The 23,515-nt window shown below is 34.0% G+C and overlaps 1 long non-coding RNA gene across 1 annotated transcript in view; it reads left to right on the top strand.

Annotated features, from left to right (window-relative positions):
* LOC136834333 (uncharacterized) overlaps positions 1-23,515 on the top strand; it is a 921,310-nt gene that overhangs the window by 588,041 nt on the left and 309,754 nt on the right. The window contains exon 4 of the long non-coding RNA XR_010851747.1: positions 22,536-22,579. This is a non-coding gene — a long non-coding RNA (uncharacterized lncRNA). The remainder of the gene's footprint in view (positions 1-22,535; positions 22,580-23,515) is intronic.

Genomic DNA, 23,515 nt, shown 5'->3' with positions numbered 1-23,515 from the left:
TATATATATATATAGTGTGTTATGTGTGCATATATCTATAGATCTGAGTGTTGTGAGATGGTCTGTGGTCATGTAGAAAAAATGATGGTGAAGAGTATATAATTCATGAGTGTTAAGGACAGTTTACCAGGCAGCTGCGAGAAAGAGTCATGGAAGCAGGAAGGTACTTAGGAGATAAAATTGGTTGGTGTGACGTGTAGAATGATGCTTTGACACGCTGCTGATGAACATTCTGTGTAGGCTAATGGAGGAAAAGTTTTCTGCACAGAGGGTCTTTCTCGATTCGGCAATTAAAGTATGATTATGTCAATTACTGCTCCGTTATTTTTTCCCGGGATCCAACCCTGGCAGGGGAAATGACTTAATGTTGAAAAATTGCGCAAACGTACCACAAGGTGGATATAAGTGTGAAATAAGATTACGTATGGAATGGTGATCGAGTTTAGCTAGACGATTCTGTGGGAAAAAGAATTCACGATACAGATTGATTTAGCCACCGTTGACTTGTTCCTTGAATATATAAGGACTGTCCTGGAATATATTAGGAGTTTCGGTGGAGTTTCCGGTGATCGGATGTGTTAAATTACTTTCTTTAGAATAAATCGGTTAATATAGCCGGTCAAGTCTAGCTTCCAGCGCCCACCTAGTTGACTTGTTCCTGGAATATATTAGGACTGTCCGTTGATCGGATGTGTTAAATTACTTTTTTTAGAATAAGTCAGATTAATATGGCCGGTCAAGTCTAGCTTCCAACGCCCGCCTAATAATCTCACGTTGTCGCTTTGAATGATGGTGGCGAATTTTATCTTTCATTTGTGCTAACAGGTGCTTTTGAATTATGTTGCTAAAAGTGGTCTTCGCTTATACGAAAATTATCCGATTCTCTTTATACGAAAATCATTAAACCCTCTTACCTGCGAAGATCAATAAGCTCACTGATTCGTATCTACGCTCTTTCGTCAGATAAGCTTTGAGAGAAATGGGACAACCAGTCTTAGCAACATATTATTCCAATATTTAAGTTATAATTTATAGATGGCGAAGTAAGTTTATTTCATGTTCAAATACATTTTAATGAGTAAGCTCTTCACAGTGTGTGGCTGGGGAACAGGTTGTAGGATCGGAGATGATCAATAATTTTTTTCATTAGTTTTTATTTTTTTTTACATATGCCTCTCTTTTCTTATCTATACGTTAGATTTATCTTGCTTATGGTTTTCTCGTTAAAACATACGGGATATACTTTCACACAAATTCTTTTTATAGATATACATGTGAACATATTAGTCAGCAGCTGACCCAATCATCATACCATACATAAATTATGGATAAAGCCACCAAAAATGCAGATATAATTAGCTACAGAAGTCTAACAAACTAAAAACAAGCATTCTTCAAATGGAAAATAAAACTCACTGGTTAAAAAAAAAAAAAAGGCATTGATTATGTGAAACCCAATATCTTGTGTTTTCCCATTAGCCAAAATCTGTAATGAGTTCGCTCATTACTGAATATCTGAACAGAAAACAAGGTGGTTCTAGTGTTTACAGAATACCAGGCACAATTTTAATTGAATCCATGTCGGTGAGACGGGCCGCATTTTCCTCAAAAGATTCCCCCGAGCACAAGCGTGCAGTATGACGCTCATCGGGATCATTCTCATACGTGTAGATCCGAGCCACTGCATAAATTGAAGCGAGGTTTCGATGTTTTGCGAGGGCGCTCGCTTGCACCAGAGGAACAGTCCGGAATCCGTCATTATCCATGAATGCAAGAACATGAACTTATCAGGTGAGCTCTGGAAGCCAGATTTGGTTGATGATATGAATCACGTCCCTATTACAGAGGGAGTGATTCAGCAAGCCCCCTTCTTTCTCTCTCTCTCCCCCTCCCACATCGTCGTACCGCCACATTATATTACAGGTGCGAGATAGAAAGAGTTAAAGTATTAGCTATCATTCATGGCTCCCCTTTAATACAGAGTCAAAAGTAATTATCGCTTCTTACCCTCTCAAAATCGCTATTCACACATGTATTAACCATAATTAAATTTTTTTTAGCAACTTTCTTCTACAGTTGCCAGTGTGGTAGGCTGGTAAATTTTGTTTGCATGCAACACGCACACACACATATATATGTGTGTGTTTGTGTGTGTGAGAGAGAGAGAGAGTGTGTGTGTGTGTGTGTGTGTGTGTGTGTGTGTGTGTGTGTGTATGTGTGTGTATGCATTTATTTACTTATGTACAAACATACTTTATTACACGTCTGTTCAATAATGTGTAATGCCCGGGTGCTTACATTTCTTTTTTCTTTTTTTCCAATCGTCTTGTTTCTTGATCAGCGTAATTCCACCGTTCATTAGATCAGGTGACATTCACGTCTCCATATTATTCGAGACATCAAGTAAATGAGAGGAGACAAGATCTGATTGCCTTAGAAAGTGTTCCGCAAGAAGTTTAAAATAGAGTCTGCATCCCACGGTGTTAACGGTACCCATGATTTTTAGATAGTCACATACGGCGAGCTTTGGTTGCTCTCGTATTAGGTAATGTTCAGAAAGTGCAATCATGCCCAAGTATAAATTTGTGCCAAGTAAAAGCCCTTGTTACTTTTAAGTTTGGGGATCAAAAGCAAGTAACTCACTCATCGAATGCGAATAAAAAGTTGTCTTTCGAAGATTATCCTCGTTGGAGGTTTTTTTTTCTTCAGAGGGTGGGTGGGGTTTTTTAAGATAAACAGCCTTTCAAAAGAGGCACATTATAATTATGGTACTGTTACGTGGACATGTTTCTGCAATTTTTTGGTATAACTACACGAATTTTGATCTATAAAAATGTGATAAATCTTTTCTTAGTTCATACTCACTTCATGGCTAATGAATATATCACCTGGTGATTCCTGACCGAACCTTGAACATACATGAATCAATTAGAGTAATTGTGAACTTGTCCTTCAGCCAAAAACTTACCTTGACTTACATGATAGGAACATGATAGGAAGAATGAGAATTAAGTCGTCAAGAGAACGACAGACAAAATGAAACAGTAGGACAGCAGGGAAATGAATATTGATAACTATAACAACAAAAATTAATTTTGTTTCAGAGACTAACCTAACTTTCCTTATATTTGTCAGTGGAACATAAGAAGACTTTTGATTATGCACACAAGCATACACAAGTACGATATATGTGTATTTTTATGTATGTATGTAAGGTGTTTGTATGGGTACATGAATGTAAGGAAGTATGTGTACACACGAATATATATGTACATACATACATACATACATACATATATATATATATATATATATATATATATATATATACATATATATATATATTTATATATATATATATATATATATATATATATATATATATATATATATAATAATATAGTTCAGTCTAATATTAATGCTTTTACCTGGATAAAGAAAATTCGTCCCGTTAGCTTTGAGTATCATGTTGCAAGGAAAACTCGAGCACGTATTTATGATAATGATTTCTCTATGATCTTGGCAATTATTTGGTTACAATTGATACTTAAATATCCGAACAGAATGACAACTCCATTTCTGCCCAATTGTTGTACTGAATAGGATTTATTTGAAATTACCCTGCAGTTTGTTTGAATACTAGTTACATTACATACTATAATTCGAGTTTTTTCATCAGTTATTCCGTTTCTGCTTTTTTGGAGCCCTTTTCTCGAATCAAGTTTTTATCGTTTGAATTTATATAAGTAGATTTCCCAAATATGAACTACAGTATCTTACGCTTATTATCATACTGTTGCCAGAGAAGACTTGTGTATTGAATAGAGACTTCATCAGTATAATAGAGGTAGCAGTAAAATGATTAATATACTTGGTAAATAATTGATATCTGGTTGATGATATGAATATAATGATGTTGCTATTATATTTATATCTTTTGTGCCTTATAGAGTATGTATGAAAATTACTGTTTCATTCGCATTTGTCCCCTTATTCATTCAATATTTTCATTCTATTAATAACTTTTGTCTTAGATAGGTTTTCACACCAGCTAAATAATGAAAGAATATGAAAAACAGAAGAAAGTGATTTCCCTTATTGCACTTATTTTCCTTATTAACTTTGTTATCAAGTAGACAAGTCATCTAGATTTCCATAATGTAAGGTCTAAAAACCAAGAGTTCGCTGATACAAGGTCAACTCAATCTAGCAACAGCAGTCGATATATCCGGGCAAGATATGGTGAACATCTCTACAGTGGCAATTAGGGTACAGACACACATATACACATTTGTATGTATGCATATATATATATATATATATATATATATATATATATATATATATATATATATCATATATCAAACACAATAATATATATATATATATATATATATATATATATATATATATATATATATATATATATATATACGTGTGTGTGTGTGTGTGTGTGTGTGTGTGTGTGTGTGTGTGTAGAAATTTCCAAAAGGCAGGCAATTGGGGTGTGTCTAGTCATTGGAGGCTGTCAAGCTTGTCGAAGAATGTTAATCTTCCTTTACAAGATTCTGTGACCATTGCGATAGATCCAGTTAAAGCGGCTTCAGGTTTCTGACCCTTAAAATGACAATGACAAGTAATTCCATTTAAAATGTCTGTTTTGTAGTTAGCAGAATTACAGTTCCCACGAAACAGGAATGTGATTAGGATTTTCGTTTTTTTCTTATTAGCTCATCCTAAGTATTTTATTTTCACTATAAAGTGTTTTTGTACTAAACAAGTTATGCGCACACAGTAGTTTCCTTCCCCGACTTCGTTCCGGAATAAACTTAATAAATCTCCTGACATTTCTGTTAGACAATACCGTTTGCTTTGAAGCCAGGGTTGCTTTCCCGTAGGTTCTTGCTCTGGGAGATCCAATCATTTTAATGCAATATTTATTGCACTGTACGTTATTTTCCTCAATAGGAAATTATCCTTCCTTTCGCATCTAGGAGAATTTTTGTACCTCTTAGCAACTGAGTATAAATAATTATTTTAAAAATTATACCAAAACAATTAATGACAACAACCTGCCATTTGCTTCTTGAAGTATTATGAACTGATAACTTTTTCAAAAGTTTGCAGTTCCATCCATCCTTTGACTTCCATGGCATCACGTTTGGATTATTTTTAATATTTTTTCTAAGAAGTTTAGAAATGACTGCTGTTAGAATGTTGATAATATCTTTATATATATATATATATATATATATATATATATATATATATATACATATATATATATATATATATATATATATATATGTATATATATAATATATATATATATATATAAATATAATATATAAATATATATATAATATATATATATATATATATATATATATATATAAATAATTATGTATATTATATATAATATAATATATATTATATAATATAATATAATATATATATATATATATATATATATATATATATATATATATATATATATATACATACATACATGGGATACAAATATAAAAAAACTTGAAAGACTTGTAGCACACTGATAATTATCCGTTCCAGTTTTCATCCTGCGGTAAAGTTAAAGAGAAGCAGTCATGTCCTCCAAGCTGCATGTTGCATGACTTCGGCTGATGTTCATGAAGGAGTTAGCATGAACTCATAACAGTCGTAACATTATGTCGTTAAAATTAAGATAAAGTGAGCTCGGAGCGCGCTACTTTACGACGGATCTGTACGACGGACTTTTGTCTTTGTGGTTTCGAAAATTAACGAATTCGAAAGCTTTTATTTTATTGTATTTTCAGCCGGTGATCTCCTTCACCTTTTACTTTAGATGGAAGTGTAATCAAATCTGTTGAAGAACAAAACAGAACACTGTAATGGAATGAAATGGGATTTTTTTTTTAATGTATTTGAATTTTGTTATTTATACGGAAATTTTTTTGAATGAAGAAAACAACAAATAAACGAAACAGAAGATTTATTCATTTATTCGTATTGGTAACACAAGAAAATAATGAAATAAAATAGGGGTTTAAACGTCCATTACAAATATTATGGTCGACAAGGCAGTGATTCTTTGGGTTTCGTGGGTAACAAAAAAAAAAAATTGCTCCTGAAGAATATAGTACAATAATTACAGTTTTCGTGATGAAATGATGATGATAACAAAATGAAAATATAATAAATACTCATAAAAAGACGTTAACCATTTTCAAGGATGAAACGACGGTCCTTGAGGTCATTAACTAATTATTCAAGTTTCATAGTAAAAAATAAAAAAATAATAATCAGATTTCGTTTTTAGAGGAGAAAGTGAATAAAAAAAACTTGACCGTTAAACGAAAGAGAGTTTCGTAACATAACATTAAGTCCTCTTAACACGAAAACCGGCCTTAAAGCAAATGCATAACAACAGCATAACATGACGAAGTTGATAGCCCAGGAAATGCTTGTGTTTATGTGTGTGTGTGTGTGAGTGTGTGTGTTTGAGTATGTACACCACTGTTTTAAATAATAAAAATACATTTATTAGATACTTTCATACCTGATTTGTGTATGTATGTATGTATGTGTGTGTGTATTGTCTTCAACGGAGTACTACCTGTCCGGTTTTAGCAAGTATTTTCGATTTTTAAAATGGCTTAAAGCTGATTGTGCCTGTGGTTTCTTAGTGGTTACTTATCCAGACACAACGTTGCCTAAACTTGCTGATTGGACGGCCAGCGATGCAGAAATTGCGGGTATGTGCGTATATGTTTATATTCAAGACAAAAAAAAAAAAGAATATAAGACCGAATACATACAAACTCACTGTACAGTATACATCCTTTGGACATCCCTCGAAAATGGGCAGAGCTGATACATTGAGATTTGTGAGATGTAATACAGACAGGTTTAAGTAAGAAAAAGCTCATCGTTGACTGATTTTTATCTGCGAGGATATGCGAACGATCGTTGATTTAAAATAATAGCAGCGATAAGATTGCTTTTCTGTTTTTGGAATTTTAAAATTGTAAAGAAAAAATTATTTTCATTTTTTTTTAAAATTGGAGAAGAAGAAAATTATTTATTAATTTGTGTATCTCAGCTTACTTACTCCGCGTGATGTCCAGATTCCCATTCGTTATAGTCTTTGATGAAATTTGAGTAATCAACAAAGCCGAAAAGTTTGCCGAAGACACCGTCACGTACACTGTTTCGGACACATTGCTTCCCTTAGGCAATGCTGTGATCAGGCAAGGTCGTCCGGACGCTTGGGAAAAAGAAGGCTATGCAACACAGACCCACCAAGAGCGCCCGAAGAATTTTTGTTATTCTCCCTGGCTGCAGCAGGCTGCTGCCTTCTCGTTACACCGTGGTTCATTTGCATGATAACAGCTGGGGCCGGTGTGTCCAATTTTGTTATTGGTGGTAAGGATGATGTTATTTTGGGCGTGTTGGCTCTCTCTCTCTCTCTCTCTCTCTCTCTAAACTCTCAAACGTAATCTCTCAAACGTGCACACACACACACACACACACACACACATATGCACACTTCCACTCATAAATTTTACGTCGGCCAAAAATGATGAAAAGGGTATAAGCGCGTTCAAGTGTCCGAAAGAAATTGTATTGAGTAGAAACTTAAAAAAAAATGATTGCCAACTATCTCTCTCAAAACTCAAATCCACTCATTTTTAGGTAAGAAAGGTGTGTATGATAATAGGCACATTGTTGCAGGCAAGAGGCTATTATGAGAAGAACCCAGAAACGAAAAATTGGGAAAAGGAAATTCTTGGAAATTCCTTTTAGGTCGAGTAGGAACACGTAGTTAATAACAGCAGAAACTAGTGTTATTAGTTGTGAATATTACGGCAGTGGTATGGTATTGTGATGATGATGGTGATGATGATAATAATGGTGATGAAGTTAATGAGGGATTTCAGTATTATTGTCATTTATCCAAAGGGTATTTTTTCAATTGAATGATTAGATGGACGTCCATACGCGGAAATAGCTTACTGGAAAGTCAGTTTGGTGTCAATAATCAAGCCATTAGACAATGTTTTTTTTTTCTTTCTTTTTTTAAAGATCGCTTGTGATTGAACAAGAGGAACCTGAAATAGAAGAAACTATGGAATAATGCAGAAAGTATTCTAGTTAAAAATTAATGGAATTTTTTTTCATAAGCATAACTTTGGCTCAAGAAGAAATTCCAAATCTGGCCACAGTCTGTCATCAAACTTTTTGCGAAGGTTTCTCATTGCCTAAGGACCAACCAGTTGGACTTTAAAGAAGATCCGGATTTCAGATTGATGAGTGCAAGGTCCAGAGAATACTTATATATGTATTTACTGGACCTTGGGGGGAGTTGGTCTGGCGTGTATTACGTGTATATGTGTATGAAGTTTTATATATATATATATATATATATATATATATATATATATATATATATATATATATATATATATATATATATATATGTATGTATATTTTTATTCTCTCTGTCTCTTAGGGACTGGTTAGGGTTCAAGGTTAACCTTGAAAGTGGCATATACTTAAAAAAAGACAACTAAGTCTTAAATGAAGTTTATGAAATTGAAGAAAACAGTCTTTTGTTGAGATTTCTTCCATTAAACAGTGACAAATATAAAAAAACGCAACGCAAGAAAAAACTATTTACTCCGGAGGATTCAGAGAAGATAAAAAAGTACTTTTTGTCGAGAAAATTTCAGTGATAATAGTAATAATAATAATAAACGAGCATGAAAGCGTTAGTGGTTTTGTGGTAAAGATTACATGACGTTTTTGCTCATTTTTATACTCCATTTTTTTCCCCCTTGCACACTTGAAAGAATGCGGGTGATCCCGAATTCCTGTTTTATATACCTATCTTCAGTAAACATCAAAACACAGAGCTAGTAATAAATGAAAAACTCCAATTATTGTATTATAGAAATATTATATGTTGACGGAAACGTATAATTACGATCGAATGGAATTGGCTTGCAATAACATTTCCTAAAATAATTACATATAGTTGGTAACTATAATGGAAAATGATTAGTCTGCGCCTGCATAGAAAACTGAATTGTTAGGGAACCTCCATTGCGCGTTTGTTCATTCATCTTTTTCATTTTATTTTTTGTGTCTGGCTAACTTCTGGTGATGAAAATACTATGACATCTCTATGATCAAAGCACATTTCTATAATGCCCCTCTTTCACATATACAGTAAATTTAATAGTAATCTGACCCTTATAGTAAGTTTATTTTTTCAGTTTTCTGTAAAAGAAAACTATTGAGATGGCTAATTGTCTGTCCGTCCGCACTTTTTCTGTCCGCCCTCAGATCTTAAAAACTACTGAGGCTAGAGAGGGCTGCAGATTGGTATGTTGATCATCCACCGTCCAATCAATCAAACATACCAAATTGCAGCTGTCTAGCCTCAGTAGTTTATATTTTATATAAGGTTAGAGTTAGTCATGATCATGCGTATGGCACTGCTATAGGTGCCAACAACACAGACCACCACCGGGCCGTGGCTGAAAGTTTCATGGGCCGCTGCTGAGAGTTTCATAGTCTGTGGCAGAGAGTTTCATACAGCATTCTATGCTGTACAGAAAACTCGATTGCGCCGAAGAAACTTCGGCGCATTTTTTACTTAATGTTATACCCAACCGGGGCCGTTGAGCGTACTCAGCAATTATCATCATCAGGAAGTGAGGTTGGAGGCGTTCACTACACACGTTTTAGCACTTTGTTTCTCGTTTCACCCCTGCGTGGGAGGACGTCAGACAATTTCTGTTTTGTGCCTTTGTTAAATTTTTTTTTTTTTTTGTCTACTTTGACACGTGGACTCCATAGTTTATTTCTTGTGTGGTTTGTTGATGGTGCGTCAAGACACAAGCTCCGTGGTTATTAATGACATTACTTGGATTTGTTCTTAGTTTCCTCTGCTCTTAGTGAATGGATGAATGAATTAGAGTTTTACCTACGTAAAATGGGAAATATAAATGTACTGTATTGAGACTTAATGTGAATAAGTAGAATGAATATTGTCTTTTATACAAGAATGATATATATATATATATATATATATATATATATATATATATATATATATATATATATATATATAATATAGATAGATTATATATATATATATATATATATATATATATATATATATATATATATATATATATATATATATATAATATAGTTAGATAGATATGTTTACACATACATACATATAAAACTTTGAATAGCCGTAATTGTACCCGTAATCAAAGCGACTCTTGCTGAAAAATGCATCACCTCTAATATAAAAGAATTTATTTTCTCTCCCGTTTTTTTTTTTAGGACTTTTGCACAATTACCTGCAAATCGAAAATTCCTTCAGTAGTGGGACTGGCCAAATTCTATCAAGAGTTAAGATGTATGTGATCAGCGGTCCTCATGCCAATGATAGTCGTGCAAACTGAAATCCTTTGCCCCCTAACCATAGGGTACACAGAAAATTCACTATGATTAAAAAAATTCAAGGAAATCTGGAAACCCGGCTAACTTTTTTTAAAGATGATATTGCCATATGCAGCATCGCTAGTTACTGGCGGTCAGTGATCCACAGACCTCTGGTAAACCTGTAGCATTTTTTATTGTTTTTGCAAACCCAAAGATTAAAATTGATTGACAGATAATGATTCGACACTAAAAACAAATACTGAAATCAATGTAAGTTAAAATGTTAATGGCGCTGGGTGTCTTTGAAGAGCTAAATTGCAATGGTTGACCCTGTTGGAATTAATTCGTAAATTATGTTTGGCTTTCAAGGTGTCAGTTTATGAATCTTACTGGAAAATAAAGCAAATGCAACATAGGCAGATAAGCCAAGTTTTATGGAACAGAGGGACGGGACCTTAATCCAATGATAAGATTACATGAGGCAGTATACTGTATAATTAATGGCAGGTCTTCATTAGTTTTTTTTTTTTTTTTTTAAGATCTTCCTTTATTCCTGCATATTTGGTTTTTCATAGGCTACTTTTTTTTAGTTAAAAATAGTCTTAATTTTGCGACGGTAATTGGCTCCCAAAAACGAATTTTAATTAGCCAAGTCGCCTTCAGAAACTGGGAGTCTGTGATTTTTACACCGCCTCTCCAAAATCCTGTTCACAGTCTGCATAACCGCCAACCCTTTACTGTTGCAGGAGGGTTTAGAAATCTTGCAAAGCGTTCTTTACTTGCTTCGGTAATTGGTATTGGTAAATGCAGTTTTACTTTCGTGTATATGTTGTTGTTTTTTCTAACGTTCACTAACCTGTCGCAGGCGTTTCTTTGGCCGTCGGTACAAACATCATGTTTTTCCCTAAATGCAGACAATTAAAACAACCCAGGACCGTACCCAGGAGTTTTAAAACGGATTTTTTTTTTTTTACTAAAATGTTCTATGCTTTTCCATATGGTGGTTTATTGGTCGATAGATTTATGAAATAACAAAATGCAATAGACATAACTGAGCCGACAAGAGAGCATACAATTTTGCTACCAAAGTAAAATTTTTATTTTTGAAGTGGCAAATGCATTCCGTTTATTTTTTTCATTTTTAATTCTTCCCAAATGGGAGGGGCTTAAGTTAAACCCCACCACCCGCTTCCTCCCCCCTGCGCAAGGCCTTGAAACAGACAACATAGGTAATGAGCAAGATAAAGCTTTTGGTAACTCAACTCTTGACAGAATAAATCGAAAGAGATGACATCAAAGCAGCGTCCAGCTGTTCAGTCATAGCGCTCATTAAAATTTTTCATTGTAAAGGTATAAAAATTATATGGTTTTTAAAATGAAAGAATGTATTTGTCTTAATATGTTTTTCATATAAAAATTAAAGAATATGCAGCATTTATGCATATTTGTTTTTCTTACAACACGCTCATCTAGCTGTGTGTATTCAAAGGCAGAGAATCTCTCTCTCTCTCTCTCTCTCTCTCTCTCTAGCCTCATAGTTTAGGTGGCAGCGAATCTGGCTTGCAACAGGAAGACCCGTGTTCGACTCTCGAATAAGACGAGTACGGACTATTGGGCGTGTTCCCTGAAACTCAAGTTTGCTTCTCTTGTTAGGTACCCAGTTATCAGAAGTTTTGTGGATCGCGCTAGAAAAGGGGAATAGAAAGAAAAACAAACATAAGAGTTCACTGCTCTGTCAACATCCATACGATATAAACGGGAGGGCCTCTACAAGATAATCTTCATCTCATTGATAGGAAACCATTCATGAAATATTCATGAGTCTCTCTCTTTCAAATGCTGCTTCTCGTGTAGCGTTCTCTCTCTCTCTCTCTCTCTCTCTCTCTCTCTCTCTCTCTCTCTTTTAAATTTTGCAAATGTCAAATAGCTGGTGACCGGCGAAAGAATAAGATTCCTCATCGAGGAAAAATACTGCAACGTCGAAATAATCAGAGAAAGGCGAAAATAAAAGAGTTTGGAGACATAAGAACAACCTTGAAGTATAATTAGACGAAAGGAAAAAAGTAACTCATTGTTTGACCTCAGTATCAGCGATTCATTTATTTTTATGGAATGTGTGGCTGAATACTTAATGATGTTGCGGAACGCTCCAAGGAAATATTTTTCGGAAAGAATAATGCTAATTAGTTTCGCGTCTTTAACATTTACTTGAGTTTTTCATAGAAAATAATGTACCTTTCAAAACACATCCGGAATAGTGAAATCTTTTTAGTCAGTCATTTTTCTAGACAAATAATACTGGGGTTATTTGAACAGTTTTTTTCTTTGTTGAGCTTTCATCTTCTTGTTTTACAGACAGATATATGTGTGTATATATATATGAACATATATATATATATATATATATATATATATATATATATATATATATATATATATATATATATATATATATATATATATATATATATAATTTATATATTATACATACATGTATGTATATATATATATATATATATATATATATACATATATATATATATATATATATATATATATATATATATATATATATATATATATATATATATATATATATATATATATATATACATATATACACACACACACACACACACACACACACACAGAAAAGAGAGAGAGTGTGTTGTGGCTTTAACTAAATGGGGTGATTTTTTCCAACCACTTCCGCTCCTTCGTACCAGTTTCACAGTATTATTTTCGCTCACTCAGAAGGATGCTATTAGACTTTATAGTAAATGCATCTGAGAGCTCGTTTCAGCTATTAGGTCACGTATCACACTGTGAGAAATGATGTAGCGGTTCCTTTAGGGAAACTGAGCCGAACCACAACAATTGTGTGTTTTCAACTTTAACCTCCATCGCAACCCAGTGACGGAATTCCGAAGCCAACAGGCGGTGACGGGGCCGATGATAGGGTAGCGAGTTTGTTTGTTTGTTCGAGATTCACTTAATGAATGGCTACTGAATATGACTTGTGTGGTCTGTCAGTCATTTTTCATTCTTTTTTTTTAAAACAAACAATGCTCTGTCAGTATTTTTTTTATTTTGAAAAATAACGCTGTGTCAGTAATTTTTGTATTCTTTTTTATTTTTAAAAACAAAAAACGCTGTCAGTAATTTTTCATTCTTTAAAAAAAAAACTCTGTCAGTAATTGTTTATTCTTTATTTTTTATTTTGAAAAACAAAGAGCTTTTGGAACAATTTGTTTATTTGAACTTTAATTATTTAGCAAGACAAGAATTTCAGAAATTGACCTTGCTGGTCTGTCTTAGGCATGTTTTTCACTTACTTTTCTGGCAAAGAAAGAAAATAAAGGAAATACCTGTATGTCAGATTGCGGGTTTGTTTGTTTCCTAGCAGAATCATTTAACAAAGCTGAATGGCAACCGAAAGTAGCCCCAATGCTCTGTCAGTAAGTGATTTGGTTGTTGGTTTTCGGAATAAAAAACGAAAAAGGATAAAGTAGAATTACCAGTAATTACAGTAGAGACTCTGCTTTCTGCCTCTTATTGAAAAATTTAAAGGAAACTGAATGTTTACCTGTAACTGACCTCGATGTTTTGGCAATAGGGGACTTGTTCGTTCATTTTGTAACTTCAAATCAAAAGAAAAAACAATATCTTTTATCAGAAGGCCAGTTTGTTCACATAACAGTCCATGTGGTAAAAAGAAAAACTGCTGACATGGACGTTAACTACCTGTCACTAAGCAAATTTATCTGAGTTTGCAATTCCTCTCACAACAAGAAATAGCTAATAAAACAGGCACTGGTTTATTCATAAGTCGTACGAAATAAATAAATGAGAAACGTGGCGATGGCATGAATTCGTGATGGAGAGTGCAACATCACAACAACAGAAATTTATGATTAAATAGCCGCGGATGGCTGGGAGCCCTGGATAGTGGTGAGATCATCCCTTTTTTTTTTCTCTGTCTTTTTTTGCCAAGGCAGTTCTGTTTTGGTTCCGTTTGTCTGTCCTTCTGTCCTTCTGTCTTTCTGTTTGCGGGAGTAAAGTCAAGACTGATTAACGGATTTTTACCATTTTTCAACGCTCGCTCTCCTCTGTGGAATAGCTCATTAGGTTTTATTGTGGATCCGAGAATGAGTCAGGGCCAAGGATGTTTTTATTTTATCATTTGATGGTTATGTAATCGGGTATGGATCTGAATCAGTGATGTTTTGTCTAGCATTGTTCAGTGTTAGCTATCCGAGTGTGAATTTAGATCTAGGATGTTTTTTTTATTGCACTTATTGTTTATGCATCCGGATGTAGAACTGGATCAATATTTTTACTACACTCTTAACTGTACGTCTGTCCAAACATGAACATAAATCGAGATCTTTTATTGTAGTGTTTATTACTACTGTCACTTACTTGTGTCTAAAGAAAATGTTAGGTCCGAGTTGTTTGTAAAACAAAAGAATTAGTGGAGCATAGTATGTTGGGAACTACTAATTCCGTTGGCAAGGGTTTATAATCTATAACTGCCCTTTTGTACGACCCTTTTAACACGTGCCATTACTATTAATAACGTTGTGAAAAATTGCATGCATATTCATTTCATTTGTAAATTTTTACTTTCAGTTACCTGGCTGATTTATTAATATCTAGAGAATGGGACGAGAATTTCCTTGTTGAGGCCGTCCCGTCTCTCTCTCTCTCTCTCTCTCTCTCTCTCTCTCTCTCTCTCTCTCTCTCTCTCTCCAGCTACGGCCCACAACGATTGATTATCATTTAGATACGTATTTCATTGCTTATGTCAGCAGAGGCATCGTGGATTTTTGGGAACGTGCCCAGAACATCCTTCTTCGTCCGTATCGAGAACGAACGCTGGTTCTTTAGTTTGTGAGCTGGTTGCGTGACCACTGCTGCAGAAGGCCTGTGAGATCGACCAATGCGTAGATCTTCGAAATATTCTGTTAAAATTGGAGAAGTCAGACTTTTTTTTCTAAAGTTTTTTGCTCCTTTTCCAACGATATGAGCACGACTCGTTCCGCTGAACTTACTCTTATGATGCGGTTTTGATCAACATCAATCCCTTCCGCAGCAAAAAGAGATAGTCTCGGATGATTGACTTTGAATTGCTATAATATTCAGTTGGTTTTCATTGATTCTGAGGTGCGAATGGGATGTTTGAAACCAATGTTTCGTCAAGGTTTTATTTGTTCGGCAGCAGCGCAACAAATATAGCAGCAACAACGGCCATGATTATGATAGTGGAAAAGATTCCAGGATGTATCGTCTAAAATGGCTTCTCAGTATTTGTTTTGATGTTGTTGATTCCTTTAGTATTATTAGCTGAGAGAAAGCTAGGTGTTGGATGTCGCGGAAATTAATTCTTTAATTGAAAAGATACTCTCTTAGTCAAAAACCACGACTAGCCTAAGTCACGCTAATTAATTTTTCTTGTTGGACCGTGCTTTTTAACGAAATTTACAACGCAATAAATCGATGTTCGAAAAATTTAATTTTTCCTCTTTTTATCAAAGCTTTTATGGATTTTCCATTCCTAAAAAAAAGTGTTTGTTTTACCAAAGGGGCGTCTCCTAATTTCTTTTCATTTTTTAAATTGGGGTTGATGTTTTTAACTAATGAAACAGGCGAAGCATTGGAAGGCATGGAGGTCTGTTTTCTAAAGTAAAATACATTGTTATCATGCAAAGGAATGAACTGCACTCTGTTTTACCTTTCTTTTGCTTTCTCAGTGGAATGCTTTTTTATGCATTTCATTTTGTGCCAAACCGAAATTCGAGGAGAGATCATTTCTTTCCCCAAAAGACTGAGATTTGATCCCCAGCAGACTTGATTTTCATTTTTATAAGTTTAAGCTGAAAACTGTTTTCATTATTTTTCTAGAGATTCTTCTATCAGCCCATGGAGCTATCGCCTCCTCCCAGTGAACAGATCTGCTTCCTATTTTCTAGCAGATTTTTCTCATTTATATAGAATAGTTTTTCTTGTGTCTGTATTTTGTAAGTCGTTACAGTATTTAACGTTTAATTTTTTTTCGACAGTGGGTCATTATTTAACCTTGTCCATCCACCTCACTACAAAAAAAATATTGCTTCCTATACAGTCTATAAGGAGATATAAGATCAGTGAGTACTTGAATTCAGATTTAGGAGATAGAAAATACTTGTATTAATTATTAATTATCGTAATCATTATAGCTGTAAAATAATTCATTGTTCAATTGGTAGTATATGTCCTGTTAAATTCAAACGTTCGCCGGTAAGCACTGACCATTACTTTTGCGACTGTCAGCTAAATTCTGATTAATAAAAGAAAAAAAATATGAAAAAAATTATTAATGTGATGCTGTTTTCAGCTGGGAAGTGAACAAGTTAAACATTGTATCAAATAATATTCAAATAATTTTTTCCTTGTGAACGAATTTTCTCATTTTGGATGGCGTACTTGGGTGGTTATGAAATATTGGAGATTTGCTACGCACATACCGAAGACAGGAGATCTTAAATTCCTTGAAGTAAAATATATCCACTTAGGAGTTTCATAAAAAAAAAAGATAAATATTTATACAAGGTTCCGCACGTGAATAATTGCAATGACCTTTGTGTGTTTGTTTTTATTGTCATTGTCAAGTGAACAGAAAGAAAACAAACACTTGCGGGATAAGAAGCCTGGTCACAGGTACCTTCTCTGTTGTGATTTATTTACATGACATTTCAACGTTGTCTGAACTCAGTCGAACAGCCCTCCGAGCCATTTCCAGTTCAGTACAAGGTATCAGCATCATCGTGGCAGGTAAAAGACGTGCTTGTGATGATACGGAATAGCATCCTGCGATTGAGAGACGGGGAAGGAACTTGATCCCATTATTTTCTCGTTTTATCGCTCGCACTAATTTTGTTGTTCGTGTTCTTGATTTTCTTATGTCCAATTTTTTTTTCTAATATTTTCCAGGAAAGTTTACCATGGTGATCGCATTCGAATTTCTGTAGGAATATTGAAGTATTATCCTATCTGGTTTGATTTTTATATTCATTCTTTTTTTTTAATTTCCCTTTCTTTAGTTCATTTGGATAAAAAATATTCATTTTGCTTTTGTCCTCGTAGTGTAATTCTGGGATTTTTAAGTCCTTTCTGATTTTTAAAAAAATTTTACTCCTTGGCCCATTTCGCTTTTTTCTTATATTTAGTTTAATGTTTACGGTCTTTCTGATTTTTAAGTGCTCTTCCGTTGCCACATTTCACTCGACCATAAGTAGGCACTTGAGCGTTCACGCTTGGATGCACTTTGTTGGTTTCCAGGAGATGAAGAGAAGCGGGCATTCTCTGACGATTCCATTGCAAATCCTTCTGCCGAAGCGATGATGACTTGTTATGATCGACTGAACAATTGTAAGAGCAACGAGTTGGCCGTTCAAGGCTATTAACAGCCTTTTAAGTGTTCGTTTTTCTGCTTATTGTTCTTCTCCTTTTTTTCTGGGTGTTTAACCGAGGTTTCTTCGAATATTCCGGTGGTTTTTGTTCTTGGATCATCGATAGATTTTGGAAATGATCAACAGAGCAAATCTGATTGACTTTTAGTTCTGGATAACAGACGTTTACTGCTTGTTAAGGCTGTCAGATTTTTAAGGCGTAGTTGAACTCTTGAGAATGCAAAGTTCATCGACTTTGAAAGCTGTCTCACTCTCAGCTTCTCATTCAAATTTTCCCCTCATTATTAACAGTAAGGGAACAATTAATGAATAAAAGAAACGGTAGCTAATGGCGTGTTGATTTAGAAAGCAGAACAATAAGACTATGTGATGTCAATTCAAAGTCCCGTGTTTCATCTCTGCTTTCGAATAACGGTTATACCTTTTAAAAAGCCAATGCAATATAATGGCTGGTTGGTTTGGGTTAAGCCGGCCTTATGCCAGAACAGGCCTTGCCCGAGGACGGCCTGAAAGTGTGGTAAGGGGTGCAACGGGTCAAGAGGACTTGTGTGTGACCCTTTGGATTTATACCCGGAGTCATCGGAATGTAATGACGGCATTAATACATGACGCCATTCTTTGAGAAACAATTTGAAAATAGATAAATACGTGAAGTTGAAGATCTTAAAAAAAATTGAGTGGTAAGAAGCATGTAATTTATTTAGTAAATGATCTCTTAATTCAAAAACCACACACCGATTCCAAACTGCTTTAACAAGTGTGGTTTAAGAACAATAATACCTCTGATGAGATGATTGCCAACGCAGCATTGATGTTCCCGAGTTGCAATGGGAAAAGTGTTTGGTAGTTTACCGTTAGCAGGATTTCACGGGTGTGTCTGTTGCAATTTAAGCTCGACTTAGGACATTGTTGAATATCTTTTATGTCCTTGAACTTTGCTTGAGAGGATCGCTTGGTTATTTTTCTAATATCGTGTTGTGGTTTAGTAGTTTGTTCATAGTTAATTCAGATTTTCTTTCTTCAATTGCTGAGAGAGAGAGAGAGAGAGAGAGAGAGAGAGGTAATCTTTATAATTAATGTTGCGATTATCTTTCTCCCCTCTTTCCTTGCGTTAACTTTTTCCTTAATGATGATAGGATTCTTCTAGTAATTTGCAACTGAAGTTATTGTTTGTATTTAGCCTTTACGTCTTTAAAAATTTTAGACTTCCCATAAAGATGTTTTCTTTCGTCAGTAATTGCTGTGAAATTGGATGAATTGTGCTTTAAAGAGTGCTTGCTTATTCCAGCAACCCTCTATGAAAGTATCTCTTTCCTCTTTACAGATATCAACGGATTATTACTTACATCCTCTCTCTCTCTCTCTCTCTCTCTCTCTCTCTCTCTCTCTCTCTCTCTCTCTCTCTCTCTCTCTCTCTCTCTCTCTCTCACACACACACACACACACACACACAAATTCCTAACTAACTACAGCAGTGGATTAAATTTTAGATTTTCTTTTTCGGGCCCCACAGACGGGTTTAGGAAAGAGAGAGAGAGAGAGAGAGAGAGAGAGAGAGAGAGAGAGAGAGAGAGAGAGAGAGAGAGAGAGAGAGAGAAGAGACCTACTAGAGACAATTTAATTTCCCCACAGACGGTTTTATATATATATATATATCACCACAGACGGATTTATATATGTATATATATATATATATTTATATATATATATATATATATATATATATATATATATATATATATATATATGTGTGTGTGTGTGTGTGTGTATATATGTGTATAATATAATATATATATATGAATGTATACTATATATATACACACATGTATTTATAAATATAGATATAGATATATATATTATACGGGAGAAAGAGAATAACCCAAATAAATAATTTATTTTTATTTTCTTTTAACCCCACAGACGACTAAGAGGAAAGAGAGAGAAAGGATGAGAGAATAACTTCAAATAAACTTCGATTTATGTTTTTCGATCCCTATGGACGGATTTATCTTGCATTTTCCAATTTTGATAAAAGGCTATCAAGACAGTATAGCTCTCCAAAGCGCTATATCTTTCAAGAGGATTCTGTCGTAACTTACTTTATTGAACATTGAGTTAAACGTTAGAGATTGGAGATTATAACTCCTGGCCCAAAACGTCATAATTAACCGCTCTATACACCCATTTCAATTTCCATAAATTAAGGTCTCTGGTTTTATGACTTTCTTAACGGTCTCTTTTTGCCTAGCTCCATGGTCAATACTGTTGACGAAAGGCCTAATTTCATTATTTTAGTAGAAGGAGGTAGATATTAATATTGTGCATAGACACGGACACACAATATATATAATATATATATATATATATATATATATATATATATATATATATATATATATATATATATATATATATATATATATAGAGAGAGAGAGAGAGAGAGAGAGAGAGAGAGAGAGAGAGAGAGAGAGAGAGACATGTAAATGCATATATATATATATATATATATATATATATATATATATATATATATATATATATATATATATATATATATATATATATATATATAATAATGATTTTGGCACTTACTGAATTTTCTTGAATGCGTGAAGTTATTTGCCCCTAGAATATAATGCAGTACCACTATTATGATTAAAAGATAAAAGTTGTTGTCAAAATAATGTTGATAAAACTGTTGCTCAATCTTGCATCATAAAAAAAAGACGATGTTTCTGCCACGTTAAGAGAATACCCAGCCTCAACTCGGAAAGGACTTTATGAAAGATGGAATTTGTACTCACGGATAAGTGTACGTCTTCGAACACGATCGAATGTGGTTGTAGACTGGCACTGAGCCACATCAACCACGCATATGCACATGTGTTTCCTCAGATTAATTATAGCCCTTGCTATCGTCTTTATTGGTTTTTTCTCACAATGCTTATCATACTGGGGCAAAGTCCTAAGTACATTTATCGTGGAGAAGTGTAATACAGTAAAAATGGTGTCTTTCTTTTGTTGATTCGGAAATTTCGGTTCATTAGAGAAGATTCAGGCGGTACTGGAGGTAAGGCGTTTCAGGTACTCTTTGTGAATTAGTATTATTATTGACGAGGCACTGCAGTTTTTGACATAAACTCTCTGTGGTTGTAGTAGAAAGCGAGAGTAGTTTATAGAATAAAAGCGATACAAGTGTTTTAGTGCTAATGAGGAACGACTTAGTTTAGAACTAACATTTTAATAGGTTATTGAATAAAGCGAATGGAGTTCATAGAATTAAATTATGAAATCAGTTAAATCCATATGGCTTATGATGTAATTGTGATACGAAGGTCGAGGCATAGTTGTTAGTAACTTGGAAAACGAGGCATTATGCACATGAAGGTAAAACCAATATAGTCGCAGATTTAATGTTGGGCTTGTTGTCATAGACACTGGTATTGCTAATGTAAAATATACTGCTTCCCAATGCACTTTCCCCTTTATATTATTCTTCTGAGAAGAAATAAGACAAAAATGCAACAGGGAAAAGAGATAAAACTTTTTCTATGTCCAATACCATTATAGTAAAAATAAGAATAAAAATTGTCTATTATTCATATATATATATATATATATATATATATATATATATATATATATATATATATATATATATACATATATATATATATACATATATATATGTATATATTTATATATGTATATATATATATATATATATATATATATATATATATTATATATATATATATATATATATATATATATATATATATATATATATATATATATATATATATATTGTATATACTTGTGTACCCCAGTACGTATGTGTGAGTACACTTCATAGATACGTTCCATTCAAATCATAATTATAATCAAATTGCATAGAACGCAGCCAACTTTACACCGCTTGAGTTCCAACACCACTTCTCATATAATTTCCTCTCAAGAAAATTCCATCATTACCTCATTAGATAGCTATTTTGCCTCTACGCAAAATAAAATATGTATTTGAAAGCATTCAAGGGCTGCCTTCTGAAGGGATAAATGCTGTTTTATGTAGATTTTAAATACCTGGTAAAGGAGGGGCGGGGGTGCTGTGAACGGGGCATGGTGAGGCTAATTACAGCTGTCTGATGTGATTCGAGAGTAAGTTGTTATCGCCCTAGATAAGTTTCCTGCCTCCGCTTGAGTCGTTACCGAGTCGTTAGTACCTCATAAAGTGGTTTATTTCGCATTTGGAAGTGGAAGTGACAGGTGATTAGCGTGCTTGGATTAAGCTCCGTTAGAGTTCATGAGAGAGATAGTTGGTAGGTGTCCATTTTTTAAGAGGTAGGGAGCAGATTAGGGCCACCTACAATTAAGAACTCGTGCATAATGTGCCAATCTTATGTAGATTGATTCGTTCTCGGAACTGGATCAGCTACACAATTGCAGAAGATTTGAATAACGTGGAATCGAATAAATTGGCATTGTATCATTAAAGAAAAGCATGAATATAAAAAAATTAGAAATAGGAAGAAAAGAAACTTATAGAATATAAAATTTGTTTCATACCAATGCTGAATTATTGTTCTCATTTGCCCAATAACTTAATACCTTTCATTACAGGTGTAGCTGGACGAACCCCGATTCCACACCTGCCTGAGAAATCTGTGAGTATTGCGAGAAACATTTTCTCTTTATCATTTGAAAATGTTTTGCTGTCTGTGTATGTCATGCAAATGTTATTTTTGCATATGAAGGGATGATTATGGTTATTCTTAAAACAGTTTCGTAACGGTTTTTGTAAACTTCAAAATGATTCTGCATGCGAGACCATTTATTTCCTAACAGCCCCCAGGAGCAGTTTGTATCATATGATTGATATTATATATACAGCATATATATATATATATATATATATATATATATATATATATATATATATATATATATACATACATACATATTACATACATACATACGTACATACATACATATATGACTACAGTTACATACCTAGCTTGCTTTTCCTGCTCGCAATAGAAAATAGATATTTCTTCCGTGCACTGCCGAGAGAATTACTTTTGTAAATAATTGTGCTCGCGCTTGCAGTCCCGTTTAACAACCGTTCCATCGCGTAGGAACACTGTGATGAGATGTTAGGAAACAAATAAGATCTCCTGCCTCTGTGAGAACCGGGAGATAATGAAGATTGAAGTGCAACTTAATTTGGAAATACGAGATAGGCGGTGCTGTTTTATGCAGAATATGATTAGAGAACTTGGCTGTGAAACTTAATTGACATGCTTGCCTGTGGAGGGTTACTGTTGCGGTTTGGATGGTGGTATTTTTCGACTGAATTTAGTATCCTCTGATATTAATAGCCCTATAAAATTAGTATCTGGAGACACTGGGTTGATTCGAGAATAACTGGCTTTCGAAGCACCAACAATAAGCTTTCTCGGAAAGCTTGTCGGTTAAGATTCATGCCAACTCTATAATTAGGTTCTACATAAACCAGCACCACCCATTTCTCTCTCTCTCTCTCTCTCTCTCTCTCTCTCTCGTTTCTTTGCTGTGGGGGTATACTTGTTAAGACTAATAAA

The sequence above is a fragment of the Macrobrachium rosenbergii genome, chromosome 53 (genome assembly GCF_040412425.1).
Source record: "Macrobrachium rosenbergii isolate ZJJX-2024 chromosome 53, ASM4041242v1, whole genome shotgun sequence".
NCBI classification, from domain to species: domain Eukaryota; kingdom Metazoa; phylum Arthropoda; class Malacostraca; order Decapoda; family Palaemonidae; genus Macrobrachium; species Macrobrachium rosenbergii.
This window is presented reverse-complemented; position numbering and strand designations above follow the sequence as displayed.